Here is a 20,504-nt window from a genome sequence, read left to right as displayed (position 1 = left end):
CTTGATCCACTATATGGATAGGATCTTTGCGGATGAGGGGGGATAAAGGTATAGGGAAGCACAAAAGATCCCAATGGGTCGACGTGCACTGCGCCCATGCGCGGCCCTAAATAAGATAAGATAAGATAAGATAACCTTCCACAAAACATACTGTAGATCGTAATCTGTTTTCACAAAATTACCCTAAGAGTTTGGTCCATTTTTTTATGCAGAACAAAGCGGGTATTTGACTGCAATAATTCTATGATTTTATATAAATTATGTAAGTTCGTTTGTTTCACATCACACAACCCTAAAATAAGACCATTCGAATTTTAAAACCTTAAGTTCCTAGGTAATAAAAGTCCATCGCCATTTGATGGTCGGACGAAAGATTTCCGAACAAACTGTAAAGTTGGAAGACGCTCGAAGTTAGCAGAGTTCCGCATAGCCGTCAATTTGCGGCGATTTATGCCGCAGCCGCAGCTCTTAACAAGTTCTCGCAAACATGGACGTTTGGCCAAAAGTATCGGCTTTGTTCTGGTCTTTATTGTTACATTAATCGTAGATCTAAGTAGACAATCTAACCTTTGGTTTCCACCAAGATTGCAAATTCTATGTAACCTGCTTCAAATACATATAAAGAAGATGATCCGACGATCTAGTTAAGGTCGAGGGTAGTACCTGGCAGGCGCAGGACTACAGGTCATTGTAGTAACTGGTCTGGCTACAGGTTCATGGGAAGGCCTTTGCCGTCTTTTGGTTTTTTTTTATTTTTTTATTTATCTTTATTAAAGAAACATACAGCCGTGTTTGAAACGAAATAACTGTAATGTTCACTCTGTATAAAAATCATAATGCAGCTCTAAAATAAAAATAAACAAGCAATGAGTTGCATTTTAGAAAGATGCTTATCCATTTTTTCATTTTCTAGACTTCCTATGTCCAACGTAGTTTTAGCCCGATAAATCCATCGCTTGCATTTTCGCGGCTGGCAGCGCCGGACTGCAAGTTCGCTCGTTATTTTTATATCAGTGTTGTTTGTTGCGTTTGCACTAGTGTTTTTAGCACTTTATCGCACTAAAGAGTTTTAGCACATTAGGGCTGACTTTTAAAGTGCTTTTGTGATATGGAAAATACATCGTGTAAAACTTTTAGGACGTTTGTAACTTATCACTTTCAGGACGCGTAGCTCTACAATTTTATGTAGGTGCCTTGTTGTAATCGATTTTGAATAACGTTACGCTTTTGTCAGAACTTGATATACAGGTGTGATTGCGGGTTCTAATCTCTCAAGGGCACATTTTATACAGTGTGAGTCACGTTAAAGTGTACATATGAAAATAGATGAAACTAGACCTATTTTTATCGACAAAAAAGAGGTCAAAAATTTTTTGAGATTTTTTTAATTTTTTTTATAGAATTTATTTTCTTCCAATTACTTATTGTAAAGAAAACGTAATAACTTTTAAACTAAGCGGTATATCCTGATAAAATAAAAACAATAATAATGCTAAATAACAGGCAATACTAAAAAATACATAAAATACACAAAAAAGGCCAACAAATAATAAAAAATGATACTTTTTGAAAAAAATCTGCTTTTAAATTCGTGTTTTTTTGGTTATTTGTAAAAGTTCTCCAAAAAATGCCCCTATAACAGGTGGTTTTTATTACTCTGTATTATTTTCTATCGTATTATCTTTGTAAAACCAAAAATCGCATGTTTCTATCCCTATCACAACTTTTGCTATGAGCGTTTGAACAAAGGCCTGCCACAACATTATTCTCCGCTGCAGGTAGAGAAAATTTTAATTTTAACTAAAATGCTTATTTTACTTCGAAATCTTTTGTTTTTATTTGAATTTAACTTATTTATCTAAATTACAAATCTAGAGCCATTTTCAGTTTCGTTGTTAACGAAGCGTTGAATAGCGCGCCCGGAGAGGCTTAGTTCAAACGATCACCCACATTTTAGAGGTATTACTATAATACCTCTAAAATGTGAACGAATAAGTTCAACAAATTATACTCGTACGTAACTTCAGAAGTTTTTAGTTGGAAGATCTTGTTCGTTGAAGTTCTGTAACAATGTTAACTTCTGTCAACGAGATAAGTAGTATAAATGATTTACTGAGTTCCACGTATCGCGGAATTTCGTAGTTAGGCACAATTATTCGCGCGAACGAAACTCCACCTATTGTGCTAACTCAGTGTTATAACTTACGGAATCTACAAGTACACGAGTAGCAATGCTTCTGAATAGTTAAGACAAAGCTCAGGCATTTAAGACCCGATACAACGAGCATTGTTCAGGAATTTGTATGAAAATTATTAACAGTGTCTACTATGTTTCAAATACATATGTTCGTTTGTAGTGAGATATTATGCTCTCGATTTATACTTATCTAGAGCTCACATTCTTCTTTGTCGGAATACTCTTGACTTGATATACAGGTTTTAGTTCAATTTGCGTTCCAAAAACCTTACAAAATATGTTCAAAGACCTTTGAAACATGTTTTACCATAAATATCAAAGAATTTCATATTTCACTCGACTACTTCAACCGCTAATTAGGTACTTACAGAAAGTAGGCGCCATGTTGAAAATCCTGTTTTAACTCAGAGGCTTTTGATAAATTATTGTTACTAAACTTCAGCTTTCCTAGTAGGTACGAGTATATGTATACATGAGTGTTATTTACTTACATAAAAGGAAATAACTCAAGCCAGCAGGTATGGTAAACAGCCTAGTGCCGCAGCCGGATGCCCTGACTTACAGGCCGCGGTCCGCCGCGGAGCCGTTTCATATTCGAGGTGTTATTTCAGCGTAATGCTCAGCTTCAGTAGAACTGGAATGATTTACCTAGTTCTGGAGAGTTGAAGAAGTATGTGGGGTAAAGTTTTGGTTGATTAATTAACGGTTTACGAAAAAGATGATAGGTATCTCTTAGAAATAAAAATGTTGATAAAAAAAATGATAAATAAGTCAGTCAGCAAACATTGCAACTTCTACGAGTATAATTTGGTATCCATTATGAGCAAACAGAAACTCGCATTCGCTTCGGTGTTCAGACATAGCCTTCGTAGCCAAGTAAAACAGCCTTAGGCTGAGTTGCACCATCTTACTTGGACTTTGACAAATGTCAAAAATCTGTCTAACTCCATACATAAAGCACCGGGTATTTTCAAAGTTACGGTTAAAATAAGGTGGTGCAACTCAGCCTTATTATGCTCGAGTCAAACAAACGAATATCTCAAGTCTACCAAGTCTTGGTGAAATAGGACAGTGCCAAGTAATGCCAGTGGGAAGTGGGGTACATACTTCAGGTGAATAGTAACACTGGCCGGCTATCCGTCCGACAGAAAGATGATCGCGTATGAGGCGCGGACGCACGCGACCTGGCGTGCTACACGCTACGATGGACAGGGGTGGCAAAAATCTTCAAATAATAAAAGGTACTGATTGTTATTAATAATAGGTGAAAAAGAATCTGATTTATACAAAAGGTACCCGAGTGACCAAAGAACAAAAGACTTCAAAAGCCTTCTCTTGCTTTTATCTGTCACCAACAGTACCCAAGAATAGGGTGCTTTAAAATCTTATGATCTATCTATCTATCTATCTATGATCAGCAACTTTTAAGGTGGTGCGGATATCAAAAAGGGGCGATGATTTTCAGGTGACTTCCAAGTTTGTCTGTTCTCTTTTATGAAAAGAACTCGTAAGTAGTCGTCATAGACTATATTTAAATATCTTTCTGTTTTGAGTATGTAGAATCAATGCCACAATATTGCCAATGTATGTCATGAGCTGCACAGAGAGGTTGTATGTGTACCTACCTACGAGTATAGCACACTCTTCCAGATCAATTCAGGCTCTACCAACCTGCTGGTAATGTAGTATGTATGTAAGGAAAAGTGCTACAAAAATGTACTCGAAAACACAAAACGAATAGTGGCCAGCCCTAAGTAATAGAGACAGCATTCGCATTTCCAGCGATGTGATAATAGTTTAACGCAACGCCTTCCAGGATTGTTCCTCGCGCGCGCTCGCGTAACTTCTCGTAATGGATCGCCAGGCGCTCCGCGAGTTTCGATGGAAATGGAAACACCAGGGTTTGTGTGTACACTGGAAGAAAAAAGGGGAGGCTTTACTATAAATATAAAATGTTTGGGCGAATATTTACCTTCTCTATAAGTACAGACATCACTTTGAAGGTGTACTATCTCTACCTAAAGGTTTAACTATACGGTGTAGGCAATATTCCGTAAGTCCCTTGGCTTACTCTACATTGCATATATTCTAACGCCCGTGTTCACAAACATTACTATGAGGTCTCACAGTGCGCGTGGTGCACAGGGTCACACAAATCACAGAGCTCTATTTAACGATGTGCGTTCGATTTGCTGATTCACTTAAGCAAGCATCGTTGGTGAATATGAGTGTAAGATTTTCAACAAAGATAACATTGTTCTCCAAACTTCAAAGGCCAAAGAAGCCTGAAAAAGAGTGACACTAAATGTTAACTAATTCACTCGAACTAAAGACTCAGATCTTTGACAAAGTTGGGCTCCAAACAGCAAATCGCAAACGCCTAAATGTGATAACAGCACATCAAGACTGTTCTTGTTGTAAACTAGAATCTATTACAACTACATAAGATGCTACTGTACAGCTTGAAGTGCCGTTATGTACCTAGGTACCTACATTATATTGCCGAAGAGCAAGTTGCGCCATATAAATGTAAATGAAGAGGCGCGCCTCAGCCTTGTTTTTACAGCGTGTTTTTCAATTTATCCCATACTTTTATAGTAGTTTGTGGAAGTTTTCTTGTTTAAATAACTGCATAGCAAAGTTATGGAGGAGCCGGCTGCATAGTTTGCCGATACTAAGTCTGCTAAATATGTAGAGTACAGGAAAGCATTTTGCCCGACTCAATAGTTCGCAACAAAAATGTTAGAGCAAATAAGTATTTCCACTTTCAAGTATGGGCTTCGCATTCCAGCTATTAGCCGGTTGAATTGTGCCGTTCTAAGTTGTATTTCCAGTAATTTTGCTTAGTTGTCTTATGTGAAACTTTAAATGATTAACAAAGACAATAGGATGTTGCCGGGGTAAAAAAGCAAGTGTTTGAATTAGTCTGTCTGTTAACTTATCAAAAAATACTCGACATGTATTTTTCAATTGAAAGAAATAAAGGGGACCAAAGTTAAAAGAAGTGGGACGTCAAGGCGTGCTTATAAGTGTATCGTCACGTTGAACTACAACGCATCGTAACCTCGCAATTACTTGATTGATTGTCAAAGAAAAATATACGTGTTCAATATTTTTTGATAGTATAATTGACGGACTAAAAGTTTTTTTACGAATACATTGTTATTTGTCACCAAAACATATGATTCCATTAATACTTTAAGCTAAACCTGCATACATGTTCGAAACTTAGTTAAAGCATGGGTAAACCAAAACAGGTGGAGCTGTCTGCATATAATATTCATGTGGCATCCAACTGTCAGAGTTAATAGCGTTTAATTATTCGCCCATTTGCCGTCTCGTACTAATCTGCCAAACTTTACACCGCGCAAAGTACTTGCAGTACTTGTCTATGAATGCTGGTAGGAACTAAAGTGGAGCTAGAAGCGACATGAAGCTGGAGGCCCGTGAAAGATAAAAAAAACAGAATAGAGGTACGATAAATTAGTTCAGAATAGTTCGTATAAAACCCAAAAAGTTTGCAACATGTCTTTGTGAGAATTGGAATAAGGTTGTGTTGTTGTCAACGTTTTACCTACTCTGGATGTCGCGAATTATTTGACGATTATGAGTTTTTTTTATCTCCACCGGAGTTTAATTTTTGCAACGTAATAAATTTTAAATATGCAGACAAAGTAATGTATATTTTTAGAGAGTGCTGGTAGCTTCTCGCCAATGTATACGAGCCAACTCATCATTATGAGTACGTAATACGTATTAGGTTAGCTACATGATATCAGCAAGACGAATTTAATTTAGTAAAAATCTCATTTATTTAGCTCATGTTTGTTAGCTCTACAAGTAGCTGAAGATGATAGTTAATCGACTAGTTAAGTATATTAACCATAATGATACTGAGTAAGAGACCTTAGTGTGATTCTTAAGTTACCACTGATCTGCACTAAGTATTCATAATTTTGACACGCAAATAACCTATTTAAAATTGAGATACATTCTTACTTTTCCGAGTTTTCAGGCGCTTCCAGTATTCTCAATCCGTGTCCACACTACAGGGATGAGTTTTCTAAAACTTGCCCGACTGTTTGTAATTTTAAAGTAGAGAGTTACATGTACTGGCTTTATGAGTTTTGTTTGCCGCTCTATGCGAGATGATTACATGCTCCGCGACGTGCGTTCAATTTCAAGCACTTAATACGGGGTGTGTAAGCACCAGACTTCCTTTCAGACAGGAGTCATTAATACCTACTTTAGTGAAATCTACTATGCAGATAAACATTTCATAGTCTGATTCTGTAGTAGCTTTTTAATTGACTTCAAAAAGCAGGAGGTTCTCTTTCGGTTGGTATTTTTTTCTCACATCTAAGAATGTAAGTTTAAATAATGATAATTGTAAAAAGGGCTATAAATACTTTTAGTTCTTACTATAAATGAAATACCAGACTGGATACTTAACTAGTGTCTGTAGTTCCATTTATTATTTACCCCCAGTAAACTCATACAAAATCAGAAAATAATAAGGGACGTCTGAAGTATATTTATTATCTAGAATTGACATCCCACCCCATTGAGACCATGTATTCGAGACCAGAAAGTTTTTAAAACTAACATTACATTTAGTGAAAAGTCGGGTTTTATCTATATTTCCGCTACAAAACATTCATTAGAAATGTTACTGCTGCATAAAAGCTTTAAACAGTTAAACTGCATTTTTACACAGCACATAAAGCGAGAACACGCCGCAGCGGAAGATGGCCGCAAGATTAATTGTGACGTCACCACCGGACGGGGAGACACCGACGCCGGCCGGACGTCCGGTGTCCGGGCGGCTGGGCGCGGACGCCGCCCGCCCAGCGGCAAACAGAATTTCATCTTCGCCTGTTTGGATTTATTTGTTGCTCCACTCCAGCGCGCGAGATGTTTGTTGGCTTGCAAAATACAGATACGGTTATGAGGTTTACTCGTGTTTGGTTTTAACAAAAACATTTTCCTAGTGTGTTGAAGAATTGACTGCAAAGAGAGTAAATAATTGAATGAAACTAGTATTTCTAGGTATAAAAGCGAGGTCACTGACTGACTCATGAAATCTCAGAAACTATAACACCTACAAATTTGAAATTTGGCAGGTAGGTTCCTTATAGGGTGTAGACATCCAGTAAGAATTTACTAAACTCCAACCCCAAGGGGGTAAAACGGTCCACGCGTACAAAGTCGCGGGCGGCCGCTAGTAGTGAAATAAACCCTAAATGCGTGGTAATGGAAAATGGGCTATACCGAACCCAGATGACGAGCTCAGAGATCTCACTGATTTCTCAAAAAAAAAAAATTTTTTTATATTGAATACGTAGTACAAAATAGCAAAAAGAACGAATGAAATCCTAGTACTAGTACTGCCCGTAACTAACGTGCTCATTGAATAGTCAATGCAACGAGTTTTCCACAAGAATCAAGACTCTTCTTGCACTCAGAGAAGCTTCACATGACCCTGATACATTTTGCAAAGTTTTTCCTTCAGGAAAAAGGTACAACCGCCCTGCTTTAAATCTAAAATACAATCTAAAAACAAGACAAGCCCTTGCAAGGCCGATTAGGGTTGCAGGGCCGGTATTCTCAAGGCACGCGATGGCCCCGTGTACCTCATTCACTAATAAACAACATCGCAGAGTTATGATGATTGCCCCTTAGCGTTTCGCAAGGCTGTTAAATTTACTAAGCTTGTATAAGTTTTCAACCCGGAATTCCTTCGATAAAAAAGAAGAATTACCAATAAAACAAAGTACAAAATATCCTTGTATTTATAGCAACTTCTGTGTGCACTAAGCTTAAATTAACTATAAAAACACATTTTTTAGAAAAACTTTAATTGAATTAATTTAGTGCTAGCCAAAAGTTTGGTAAAAAGCTAGTTTATATTCCAACTTGTCGCTCTAGAACTTTCGAATAAGAAACGATAGAAAATACACGTTTTTCCTACTTATACATTTTATTTATAAGAAACACGGTGCCGACTTATGGGAAATGAAATGTGGAAAAAGGGATTGATATGAGGGAAAACCCGAAGGGGTTTCCTGCTTCATACATTCTTAATTCGATTAGAGCTTTCACTTGAAATTGTATTTTTCCATGACATTGATTACGATATTTCGGAAGAGATGTTGTAGAAAGAAACGTATGTTTATTTACGAACTACACACATTCTGACTTACATATTTATTGTGTGTAGTTACGATACGTTTTGTAATCAGTTTGCGATCTGTATTGAAGGGGTCAAGAAAACTTTCCATGACATTTAAAATTCAAAAAAGCTTCAAACGTGCTTTGTTGAACAGTACTCGTACATCAAGTCTTGATTTTACTTTTTTATAGGCACGTCGGATTCGGATTTGTTGACTGCTTTTTGTTTTAAAGCACATTGTATTGTATCTTGTATCAGATACAATGTCCTATCTTATATTATTCACTTCTCCCTCCCTCTTTCTCATTCTAATTCCACCTACATAGTCATAATGACCGATTTTCACCTAACAGAAAAGTTCTCCAAATTGTTCTTGTCAGCAACATAACATTCAAATCAAACGACCCTAGAACAAAAAACAATATTGCATTATTCCAATTTTAACCTGTGTTAAGTACACAGGTTAAAATTGGAATAATGCAATATTGTAACTAACCCATATCAGCATCGATTCGAGTTGATATCTCGCGCCAGTCACCTATTTCTCACTGTCCTCTATCCGCATCCGAATTTAGTATCAATATTCCCCGCGCTCCCAGGCGGCGGAGACTGATCGCTTCCCCTTATCTTCCTCGATTTCCCATCATTAATTTTTTGCCTCCTTTCCCGAACATTCTGGATTGATTGTGACCAATCAGCCCGATGACGGTCATTTATTCAGAAGACAGGGATATTAATTAATGAGAAATTATGTTTTGCCGCCATATTTTGTCGACTTTTATCATCATCGAGAAATGTTTATTTTGTAAGACAATAAATTATGTCAAATTCGATTGAGGAAAGATTTACTTAAGTATTTACCACGTCATATACATATTACAATCAGAATTTGTGTTGAATTAAGAGAAACTATATTATAAACCTATATGTGATACCTAGATAGACTTTCGTAGATTGTAAGAGTTTTGATTGAAATGTAACTTTCTTCATCTCTCCTCAGTCGCTTTTTTTCATATCGAGCATTATACCTACTTATCGATGCTTTTTCTACTTTACCGATAATGCTATTTTAGTTCACTTTAAATTAAAAATACTGGCAACGACTTTGAAAGGCAAAAAAAGAAAATCACCTAGAACTTAGTCTGAATAAGCACCAAGCGTTTTTAAATACACCAAACCCAGTCACAGAAAAGAAGAAATCGAGTCGTTGTTAAATTGAAGCCTGGGCCACTGCTTAACGTCTTCGGGAGCAAAATTAAATGCAAATAAAAAGTTGGTGAGTGAATTTGCTCGGGTACATTAAGACCGAGACACTTTAAACGTTATTAACTAAAGTGGGGCCTCGGCAAGTACTCGGAACTTTGATAGTGAGAAGACGAGGGAGCTTAGTGCGCACCTGTATAATGGCGCATGAGTATAATACTGCCTGACATGACAAAGTTCATGGCTCTACTCTGAAAACAATAGAGTACATCCTTTCAACAGAATTTACATCGCTTACTTGCGTTGCTAGCATGAAAATTTTTGTTAACACACACACATACAGAATGGAATTTTGTAACGCCACCTGAAGGGAAAGTACTCTTAATACTGTAGATAGAAAATTTTACTCAAAGAAAACAGTCCTTTATTTTTGTAAATAAATAGAACTGCATTCAAAGATTTTCAAAAAATTACTTGCTACACCCGTGAATCGAACCAACAATCTGTTACACCCTGAATTTTTATTGCATAGATCGTTAGGGTTAAGTATAAGGATGAAATCTCTCAAACAAACTTGATATTGAATGAAAGGAAAACCATGAAATCGTAAATTATTGTAATTAATTATTTACAGAAAATTGTATGTGCACTTTGTCAAACTGCACTGTGCATGCCGTTTGACAAAGTTTGGCCTTTTGTTAAAGTTAAAGTAAGATGGTACAACCCAGAATTAGTAATTTCAATCTAACCATGTTTGCTGATTTAGCTCAGACAGTGGGTTAACTAGCTAAAGTGGCAATGTGTTAGACATGTAGAGCTGAGAATCGATGTCCACTAGACTAGAGCAGATAGGTTCTTGAGTGGAAACCACGCAGTGGCAAACGCAGCGTGAGGCGACCGCCTTGTCACTTAAGTGCCTGTGCTGTGCCTTACTATTATAAGTAATTAATTGTTCCAACAACAACTTGTAATATAGCAAGTACTACGGATAAATGTATACGGATACGAGTAAAAGACAGTGTTTAAATGTACAAGTATAGCGTCCATTTGTATCGCTTATTATGTTAAAGTTCTAAACCGTCGTAAATGCAATCAGTTGTTTTTACCGGAGAGCGAAATATTTTATACTGATATTAACGCCCGTATTCACAGACATTACTATGAGGTCTCACAGTGCGCGTGGACGCACAGGGTGATATACGAACCAACACAGAGCTCTATTCAACGTTGTGCGTTCGATTTGCATCGTTTGTGAATACGGGCAACAATATTTATGTAAGTAAGTGTTATCTTGTACGCAAACGATGCAACTTTCGAAACCTAGCTAATAGCATTAACATAATATCAAAACCGCCCAAAATTACTTACATGGTGCAAACTTCAGCGACGATATGGCGAGTGAAAAGTTTCGCTGAGAAACTTATTTTGTTTCATACCAAATGACCATACAATTACGCAACAGCATGGCGCTGCAGCGCTCCTTTCCGAATGGTTTTCTGATAGACTCGCCGAGTTTTCGCCAACTAGTTCCGCTGAGAAATTTTATTTTGTCGAATAACTTGGGAGAAGTTACGTTGATAGAAATAAAATTTCTAAAGTGCTGGCTGTTCATAAAGTAAACGAAGAGGTTAGAACGGTGCAGAGCTATAAATTAAGAGAAAACTACGGTTTAACGGTAGCACGGAACGTTGTTCCCATTGAAAAGGGAAAATTGAACTTGCCAGCGTTCCAGGTAATGGAGTAGGTAAAGGAAACCATGAAAAGTTCCTTTAAAAGGGCGAAGCTTGAAAATTAATTAGAAATCAAAGGAAACGTTGTTGTTGATAAATATTGAACGAAACAAACTTCGGAAACAGTTTTACTAGGAATTCTTTAGAAACAAGTTTGAAATCAATATGAAAACGACACGAACGAGGAACATTGAAAAGTAGTAGAATTTTCTAGTAGCAGGCAGGTCAAATTTTTTTAAAACCTTACTTAACTTTCATGAAAACGTTCATACATTTTCATAGATAAAGAATAAATGCCCCTATGTTCGCCCATAGTCCAGTCAATAAAGCATTATAGATGGAAATCCATGGAACACAATTTTTGACTTCGGGACTTTATTTAGACTAGTTAGGAGGTGAACATAGCAAAAGTCCCCGCCCTTAGCCCTTGAGCCGGCGGGAAGAGGGGGGTTTAAAGGTACCACTTTTCGGTTTTTCGCTTAATTCTCGGAAACTATGCGTCCTAGTGACATGGCTACTATGAACCAAAAAAAGCTTATTCAATTTGCTACAGGTGAGATAGTCAAGTTTTTCTATATCTTGTATAGTTTTCGCGGCATCTGCTCTAGAAGGTCTGTAATATTGGAAATTTTATTTTTGTCTTACATGTTTCCATTAGGAGAAAATCGACTAAATCAACATTGAGCTAATATTCTAGACATGCGGGAGCATGTTAAGCCTAGTTCCAGGGAGGGGACTGCACCGTGCGTATATTTAGATGAACCAATTGAAGCCACTTTTGACTCCTCAGCACTCAAAAAGTACTGTGCATTAACACTTCAAATTTTGATCATGTGTTGAGACTTGCAAGATAAATATCAGCTTCAAATTTCATAAATATACCTCAAACGGTTCTTTAGGTATTGACGTCTAAAAATCTACATGGCTGACCTATAAGACCGAATTCTAACCACTTCCAGATGACCTTGAAGGTTTAAATTTGGCATCCAAATAGGTAGTTGTGTAAATACAAAGGAACAAATGAAAAACCAGTAAATTTTAACATTTCACATGTGATAGATAGATTTTAGTGTCCTAAATGTCGATTTTTGAACGTCAATACCTAAATAACCGTTTGAGGTATATTTATGAAATTTGAAGCTGATATTTATCTTGCAAGTCTCAACACATGAGCCTAATTTGAAGTGTTAATGCACAGTGCTTTTTGAGTGATGAGGAGTCAAAAGTGACTCCAATTAGTTCGTCTAAATATACGCACGATGCAGTCTCCTCCCTGGAACTAGGCTTAACATGCTCCCGCATGTCTATAATGTTGATTTAGTCGATTTTCCCCTAATGGGAACATGTAAGACAAAATTAAAATTTCCAATATTACAGACCTTCTAGAGCAGATGCCGCGAAAACTATACAAGATATAGAAAAAATTGACCGTCTCACCTGTAGCAAATTGAATAAGCTTTTTTTGGTTCATAGTAGCCATGTCACTAGGACGCATAGTTTCCGAGAATTAAGCGAAAAACCGAAAAGTGGTACCTTTAAACCCCCCTCTCCCCGCCGGCTCAAGGGCTAAGGGCGGGGACTTTTGCTATGTTCACCTCCTAACTAGTCTAAATAAAGTCCCGAGGTCAGAAATTGTGTTCTAGGGATTTCTCTCTACACCGTTGTTAATTCGCATTCATTGACTGGACTACCAATACTTTGAATCAATGAGAACTCTAAAGTTGTAGCAGATTCATTAATTAGCCTAGTCTAAATTTATTTCGTAATATCAGGCACTATAGAACTAAGAAAGAAAGAAAAAAGGTTCAATCCCAGACGTCAGTTGTGAAATGCAGGTGGATCCAGCTCCGAAACATAAATTCGTTGTTCTTAATTAAACCCGTCCAGCTTTATTCGCGGCACGTAAACGAATGGTCTCGTATCTTGGCCCAGATCCTAGATTGGTCTAGATTCAGGTAAAAATATGGTGCTAATTTTAAAAGTAAGTGAGCGGGATTATTCTGCACAAGGACAAAGTAAGAGACTGAGTTGTTGACTAGAGTTGCTATTATAACTGACACTATTGGTCATATCATGTAATATTCGTTACCGTAAAATTAGAACCTATCGTTTAACAAAATTGCAGAATTTGAGAGGAAATAAAAGAAATAAGTATTGAGAAAAATGAAAACAGAGAATATGAAATACTTTGCTGAATAAAAAAGAACCTAAAAGACTATCAATTTCAGGTGGATGCTGATAATTATGTAAGTACCTACTCGTATAAATCCGTTCTTTGTTATTTTAACCCGTCCGTCCACCTTCATGCACGGCACGTGCCATGCATGAACCAAGTGAATTGCAGTCCTCGCATCGCTCCAGATTCGGGCTCAAGATATTGAGGTCAACTTTTGTCCGAATGTGGCTTTAATTTTAAAGAAATGTGAAGTGAAAAGGAAAAGCTACTTCAGACATGGGCGTCGCGTAAGAATTTGTAAAGTTTTAGCAAATTAATCTTACCATTAGTGAATGATAAGATAATATTTCTTTTAAGGCTATAGGTAGGTACAAGATACCTTTTTAATCCTTGAATATCTACCAGGAATAGTTTCCCAAAATGGCAATCCTTTACGCGGAGCTTCAAACGGCGTGCACAAACTATGTTATTTTGCAGAGCTCTAGCAGTCAATCAGTTTCTCTATGTGTAACCAAGATGCATAAGCACGACGATCCGTCTGAGTTAATGGGTACAGTTAGTTCAACATAGGTACATCCTGCATAAAATACTAGAAACCTTGTGCCAAAGCATAATACCCAAACTGACTCTGAGTCATGTAAAAGATAGTGCCTATTTCTTTCTAAAACAATTCCAATTCCAAGTAAGGCCTTTTATTTACTCGATCCAAAGATGCTTGCGCTCGTATCGGCGTGTATCGAGTAGAGAGTCGGGAGCCTGGAGCTGTAGGCGTTCGTTACAGAGCCGGCGCCTCGCGTCGCCGTGTAAAACACGCGTGTCAAACTGTCCGCCGGTCGTGTCGGAAACGCCGGTGGGGACATATGGATGCAAAGGAACGCCAACTAAGAGTGTACAAAGGCCAAAATATTCAAGAGCTTGCTTTCTCAGTTATTTTTATGTATTATTTTATTTTTTTGAACATTTCGATTCATAATTTTCTTTAAAAGTTGAGTAGGTAGAGGTTTCCAACATTGTCCTACTCAAAGTTGGTCCTGCTGACAGTACTTATCGTGAGTGAATCACAGCGGGACTCAAAAAGCTTTTGTATGTTGCGATAACTTTTGTACAAGTACCGATTTACGCGCTGAAACATTTTTCAGGCGCATTATTTTCATGTCATGTTTCAGACAAAAATGACCCTCTTCAGTGTCCAAATCTCCTTATTTCAGTTCTTATTAGAAAATGTTTCAGTAGTATGTTCCTTTTGCTCGTAGTTTTCGGCAGCAGTATGTCCCGCTAGGCGCACGTATCGTGCACGTGACAGCAGCGCAGTTCTGCAGCTGATATTTTTCTAAGCCCGCTGCCAAACTGACGGCTCGCACTGCAGCCGCTGGATTTTTGATGGCGCTATTTGGGAAGTCAAAAAGACTACACGGCAAGCTCAGCCAGTTTAGCCGTGTAGCACCGGCGTTTAAAGTAAAACAGTTTCCGACGAAATGGTCGATTTACTAACAACTTCGGATGTTTTATCTGAAAATATAAAAAAGGTACTGTCATAAGATGTGTTGCTGTTGAGGCTTGCAAATACAATTTTTGACTACTGATATCATAAAAATATTTATTTAATTTTAAAAGTAAAAAAAAGTAAAGACATAATTATGCGCGAAAACACCACGAGCAAAAACGGGAACAGCTAAATGTTGTACAATATGTTTTCCAGATATAGAAATCGGTAGAGTTGAACCAAGAAAATCAACAACATTTGTCTCAACGACATTCCAAATATAACCACTATTCATTGAAACCTGTGTTAAACTGCTAATATAGAACCAAACAATACATAAAACACTCTGTTCGTTCAATGGAAACTTCTCGAAAATTTTCAAGTATCTACATAATAATACTTAACAATCGGCTTACAGTAAACAATTTAAGAAGTATTAGTTGGAAATTTTGTAACAATTTGTTGACTGCGGGAGTTCGAGCCGGTGTGTGGGGAGAATAAGAGGCTTTTCATAACACAATAAAGTTTCAAAAAGAATATAAAATTATAATTTTCGGTCCAAAATCGCAACTTTTTCTACATACAAATAAGTTTCCACAGAGTAATTATAGCCTGACCAGGAACATAAAAACCCTCGCCATGTTGCGGAAAACTAATGGTACTAATTTCTTTTAATGGCAACAGTAACTGAAAACTTCATTGACATGTCACCTTGCATGTCAGTCTATTGTTGTCAAAGTGTAAACCATTGAAGTAATATTACTACGTAGTACATTATAACTGAATGGTGTAAACACACTTTATTTTAAATGTGTGCAATTGATTTTGTGAATTAAATTGCTAAAATATTTTTATAGTCGTGAAAGAAAAGTGGTTCACAATGTGTTAATGTATTTTGTCGAAGAGAAATACTAACGGTTCGGACAATCATCATCAACAGCCCTTTACAGTCCACCGCTGGACTATAGTGGAGGGTTTTGCCATAATCTCCACGCTTGGCAGGCGGGTTGGAGATCGCAGTCCACTATGAAAATTAGCTGTAGTCTGTTTCAACTACCTATTTTAAAGTTTTTTGTCATTTTCTAAGTTTTGAATTTTATGGAATTGGGAAAGAAGTACCGAGTTTGAAGCGTTCATGAGCAGACATTGCAGTTGAATATTCAAGTTTTGAATTTGATAATTGATGAATAATAAAATAAATCCTACTAGCTCGATTGATGGTTTCAATTAATTTATTTAAACCAGGTTACCTTTAATAATATTTTTTCGTTAATTTATGAAAACATCAAATTAGCCCGTAATCCTGAATCCTGATACATAAATTTAGCCTGTTAATTTAACACATGTACGACTGTACTCAGTGTTGCACTATCAAATGCAATTGACGCGCCTCTATGCCAGGGTTTTTATGTTCCTGGTCAGGCTATACCTCTTACACTGAGTTCCAAAAAATCATCTTTGTTCTTTCTTTGTTTGTATTGAATAGGCTCCAAAAATACCGGATTGATTTGAAAAATTCTTTCACCATTAGAATTCTACATTATCCGTGATGAATATAGGTAGGTAGATTTTTTATAATCGATACCAAGTTCGCTGGGTCAGCTATTAATGAATAAACTAGAACTTTGTTTGTTTTCACGCTTTCGATGCAGCTGTCGTATTATTTTTTCAGCATTTCATGACGTAGTTTCAAAGTTTGACCCGTATTCTTGCATATCTTTTAAAGCTTTTCTTGCAAAACAATAGGTGAACTCAGATAAAACCGCGCTGGATGCTTGTCTTTACCATTACCGTTGAGCAAACGCGGGCAGTCGACCGACAACACACAAACTCTGCCAAAATCCAAGGGGTCTATTCGCAAAACCAATTTACTCTTATCAAACTCTATTTCTCTCTCTTGTCCGTTCCAGAATTTCAAAGAGAGTGACAGAGAGGTGTATCGCTGTATCAGTCGACATCGGTTTACAGAATACAGGTCCATGACCTCCTGATTTTCCGCTGTTGAAGATTTCGACTTCAAAGGATCTGAAAAAGACCTGCAGCATCGCTCGTAGCGCAATGCTCAGCCTTACCCCTTATGAATGAAGGTTGATTTTCCTTTGTAGGAAATTGCTGCATTTTGAAATACCATTACAGGTGATTCTGGACTTTAGACGTAAGAGATAAGATCAGTTTTTGAAGGAGATATCCAGTGCAAGCAAAGAAACACGTACTCTGTTTCACGGTTTATGCGGTCACGTACTTTTATATCGAGAAGAATTTATTTCCTCTAGAACTGGAATTGGTACAACTGATTTTAGTTCAAGGGGCAACTTATAAACGCAATACAAAATCAGTTGTTTCTTGAAAACAGGATCCTTTGGAAGCTTTGGTTTCCATGTGGATTGTTTGTGCGTGGGTGGAATATAAATAATAGTTGATGTAATGTAATGTGTACTACTGTCTGATAGTGGTTAATGATGGTACTACTAATCCCAACTTCCCAACTAATATTATAAATGCGAAAGTAACTCTGTCTGTCTGTCTGTCTGTCTGTCTGTCTGTCTGTCTTTCTGTTACGCTTTCCCGCTTAAACCTCGCAACCGATTTTGATGAAATTTGGCATAGAGATAGTTTGAGTCCCGGGAAAGAACATAGGATAGTTTTTATCCCGGTTTTTGAAACAGGGACGCGCGCGATAAAGTTTTTCTGTGACAGACAAAATTCCACGCGGGCGAAGCCGCGGGCGGAAAGCTAGTTATTAANAAGCTAGTAGAGAATATAAAAATATCTTAACGTGGAATAATAGTTTTGAAATCAGAGAAGCTTTGGGTGTGTAATACATTACGAGGCGGGATTTTAATTCACACAACAGAAATCACATCGCGATCAGAAACTTTTGTAAATGAATATTGATTTACAAAAGTTGCAGATTATGTCATCGAGCCTGCTTTGTGTGCTATGCTACGATGCACAGGCGCGGCGGACCATTTGACACAGATGACAAATCTGTAGTGATATCTTATTGACTTTGACTAACATAGTGTTTCTATCGAATTTAAAACTTTAGAATGCTGAAATCTCTTACAAACAACATGCAAATCAAGTGCTCCCACAAATAGCTCCATAACTACACCTAATCAGACTCGACGTGCATTCAAATCGGCTGCACTAGCCAAGTTGCGAACTGCGGCGGCGCCCATTATAGCGGCGAGTAAACACATTATCAAACACTGCGAGTGCGAGTACAAACCACTTCCAAACTTTGGCGCGCGTGTTTGTTAACACCGTGTTTAGTTGAGGGCTGAGTTAGTGTATCATTTGGTTAAAGATAAATCTGACGTGAAAACGTAGCGAGTTGAGTAAAGAAAATTACTTCTTTACTCATTTTTTAAACTTCAGCCAGCTTCAGACATAGGTGGTAGTCATGCACGAAGTTAATTACAAAAACACACACGTATTATCTTCACAAATGGTGGTGGTGTCCCGTTGCAGTTCCAGTTTATGAAGAAACGTGGACTTTCGAATAAAAATAAGTACTTACCATTTCACATCGTTCTATAACGTTCGTCTATCTTATGACGCGCGTGCGATTTCGATTTTTATGAATAGCGAAATCCACGTACGACGCAGGTCTATTGTTATCTTTTTATTCAATTTCCTTCTTATTTTTAATATTTTTTTTACAATGTAAATTATAAAAAAACTAAATATACATTATAAAAAAAATTCTTAAAAATAGTTAATCCGCTGGTAGCGGAGCAGGGCCCAAGCTACCGGTGGTCAGGGTCACAGGCTGAGGAACCTCCGGACAATGCGTGCCGTGCTGAGGATCACCGCCTTTTGAATCTGACCCTTGAGCCAACCATCTAGCGAGAGCTTCTTTAGATGTTGGTCGAAGCTCTTCGCTATTAGCCCGTTCGCCGAGACAACTATCGGGACAATGATCGTCGAGTCAACATCCCACATGGCGGTCACCTCGTGGGCCAAGTCAAGGTATTTGCTTTGTTTTTCCTTCTCGGCCTTCACGAGGTTTTCGTCATGCGGGATGGTGATGTCAACGAGCACTGCCCGACGTTGGGATCGATCAACCACCACAATATCAGGTTTATTACAGACAATAGTCCTGTCTGTGATGATAGACCGATCCCAATAGAGCAATGCATGACCATTTTCAAGAACTGGCACCGGCTGGTACTGGTAATATGGCGACTCAGATTCAAGAAGGCCGTACTGAAGAGCAAGTTGCTGATGGATGATTCTGGCTACTAGGTTATGCCTGTGCAAATACTCACCGTTAGCAAGATGCGAACAACCAGAAATTATATGCCTGAGTGACTCTCCGGGACGGTGGCATGCTCGACAAATGTCGACCGTACCGTCCTTCAAGATATATTTTCGGTAGTTGTTCGTCATCATTACCTCGTCAGCAATTGCACAAGCAAAACCCTCGGTTTCCCCGAAGAGGTCACCGAAGCGTAGCCAGTTCACCGAGGCGAGGAGGTCCACATCGGGACCTGTTAGGGCCCGATAGAACCTCCCGTGCAGCTCCTTGCTCTTCCATACGTCCTTCCGATCCGCGACGCTCAGCACCTTTGGCTTGCGCCAGTTCTCGTTCGCCAAGGAGAGCGGCGTGAGGCCTTTGTCAACTGCCACAACATCGCGATGCATTCCGCACTCATTTGTAAGGAAATAATCCCTGAGACTGCACACTTCACGGTTGTGGAGGTTCTTGGCATTTAGAAAGCCTCGACCTCCCCACTTCCGTGGAATGTAAAGTCTCATTACAGATGAGCGCGGATGTAACATGCGATGTTGTGTAAGTTGCTGACGTACCTTCCTATCCAGGGCGTCAAGCTCGGTCTGAGTCCATCTTAGTATGCCGAAGGAGTATATTAGTAGAGGCATCACCCAACCGTTGAAAGCTCTTGCTTTGTTGCCGCCAGACAAAAGGCTATTAAGAACTTTTGTCAGTCGACTACAAAAGCGTTCTTTCACCGATTTTTTGATGTCATCTACCGATATACCTAACGATTCTGACATACCAAGATACTTATAGGTCTCAGTTTCGGAGAGAGATTTGAGTGTCATTGTCTCAGAAAGTTGTAAATTCGGAGAATTCACAACTTTTCCCCGCTCTACATGTAAGACCGCACACTTGTCTACACCGAACTCCATCCTGATGGCGTTGCTAAATACCTGTGTGGTTTTTAGCAACTTCACCAGGTCTTGTCGTTTTGGTGCAAACAACTTGAGATCATCCATGTAGAGCAGGTGACTAATGACCTCACCCCCTCTTCGAAGCCGATAACCAAGCCCTGAATCCTTTAACAGAGTGCTAAGAGGATTCAGTGCTAGGCAGAACCATAAGGGACTCAAACTGTCACCCTGGAAAATGCCTCGCTCAATCCTTATGAAGTTCAATGGATCAGGAGACCTCTCACCACCACCTGGCTGCCGAAGGACTGTAGTCCACTGCCCCATGCATGAGCGTAAAAAGGATCTCAGAGCCTTGTTATCTTTATTATTATGTAGTGTGATATGAAGAGTTGCGCACAATTAAG

The sequence above is a fragment of the Ostrinia furnacalis genome, unplaced genomic scaffold (genome assembly GCF_004193835.3).
Source record: "Ostrinia furnacalis isolate ACB-3 unplaced genomic scaffold, ASM419383v2 OfSCF7542, whole genome shotgun sequence".
NCBI classification, from domain to species: domain Eukaryota; kingdom Metazoa; phylum Arthropoda; class Insecta; order Lepidoptera; family Crambidae; genus Ostrinia; species Ostrinia furnacalis.
This window is presented reverse-complemented; position numbering follows the sequence as displayed.